The following is a 2,043-nucleotide window of genomic DNA, read 5'->3' as shown; positions in this document are numbered from 1 at the left end:
ATATGCATGCAAAAGCTGGACAGTGAATAAGGAAGACCGTAGAAGAATTGATGCTTTTGAGTTATGGTGTTGGAGGAGAATATTGAAAGTACCAGAGTGCAGCCAGAGTGCTCCTTGGAGGCCAGGATGGCCAAACTTTGTCTCTCATACTTTGGATATATTGTCAGGAGGGAACAGTCGCTGGAGAAGGATATCATGTGTATATCAGAGAAAGAGAGGAAGACCCCCCAGCGAGATGGATTGGCAAAGCGGCAGCATCATTGGGCTCAAGCGTGGCAACAATTGGAAGGTTGGCCCAGGACCGGGTAGTGTTTTGTTCTGTTGTGTATAGGGTCACTATAATTCGATACCAACTTGATGGCACCTAACAACAACAACAAGGGATCGCGTGGCTGTGTAGGAGAAGCACTGGTCTGCTAATCATAAGGTTAGTGGTTTTAGCCCACCAGTCGCTCCATGGGAGAAAGATAAGACTTTCTGTTCTTGTAAAGATTTACAGTCTTGAAATCCTTTACGGGGTTGCTATGAGTTGGAACCGACTCGCCAGCACTTAACAACAACAACAACAACAAAGAGCAACTGGAGTCCTGGTGAGGTAATGTAGGATAAGCACTTGACTGCTAACCGCAAAATCAATGGTTCAAACTAACCTAGACTGTCCCTTGTTGTTGTTGTTGTTGTTGTTAAGTACCATGGAGTCGGTTCTGACTCGTAGTGACCCTGCACAGCGTTTCTGAGGCTGTAAATCTTCACGGGAGCAGAAAGCCTCATCTTTCTCCCGCGGAACAGCTGGTAGTTGCGAACTGCCAACCATGGGGTTAGCAGCCCGATTTGTAACCACTACGCTGCCAGAGTCCCTAGGAAGCCCTATACAGGGTCGCTACATGTGGGAACACTCTTGATGGCACCCAACAATAACAAGGGGCATGTACGAGTTGACGAGTTGATGTTTGTAACCCAGGCACGAATTGTACATAAATGTCTAAACTTAAAAAGACGGACACATCAAATAATGGTGAGGGTATGGAGTTACTGTGGTGGTGGTGGTAGTGTGCCTGTAGTCAGTTCCGACTCATAGCCACTCTGTACAGGGTTTCTGAGGCTGTAAATCTCTACGGGAGCAGAAAGCCTCATCTTTCTCTGGTGGAATGGCTGGTCGTTTCGAACTGCTGACCTTGCGGTTAGCAGCCCAACTCGTAACCACTATGCTACCAGAGCTCCAAGAGCTCTCAAAAACTGCCGTTGGTAATAGAAAAGAAGAGTACAACTGCTTTGTAAAATGAATCTGACAGGTTCATAAGTAAAACATACACCTTCCATATAACCCAGGCATTTCATTCCTGGTATATTTACCCAAGAGAAATGAAAGCATATGCCCATAAAAAGATGTGTATGCCTTTGACCAAAGCAGTTTTATTTGAAACAATCCCAAACTTGAAACAATCCATATGGCTATCAAAATGTGGACAAACAACTTGTGTTTTCTCCATACAATGGATTGGTATTCAGCAGCAAAAGCAAAAACCTACCCATACTTATGACAAAATGAATGCATTTCAAAACAGTTATGGAGCGTATACGAAAGCAGATGAAAAAAACCCAATGTACATACTGTGTTATTATATTAATATGAAGATCTAGAAAACGTAAACGTGTATGGTGACAGAAAGTATATCAGTGGTTATCATTTGGGGGAGTCGGTATTATGGGATTGAGGGAACTTTGGGGGATGATGTTTGTCATCTTGATTGTGGGGATTTCACTTGTATATGTGGGAGCCCTAGTTAATGTGCAGGACTGCAAAGTCAGTTTGACACACAGTGTTGGCAGTTCAAGTAAACTTGTAAACTCTATATACACCGCCATGGGACGGAACCTACTCCAGGGCGCCTAACAACAACATCGTGGAAAAGTTGCAATGCTAGAGTATTGATGATTGAGAAATCCTATAAAGCTGTTGTTGTTGTTGTTATTAAGTGCCGTCGAGTCGGTTCCGACCCATAGCGACCCTGTACAGGGTTTCCGAGGGTGTAAATCTTTACG

Source organism: Chrysochloris asiatica, unplaced genomic scaffold, assembly GCF_000296735.1.
Source record: "Chrysochloris asiatica unplaced genomic scaffold, ChrAsi1.0 scaffold00006, whole genome shotgun sequence".
Lineage (NCBI taxonomy): Eukaryota > Metazoa > Chordata > Mammalia > Afrosoricida > Chrysochloridae > Chrysochloris > Chrysochloris asiatica.
Note: the sequence above shows the minus strand (reverse complement) of the source record.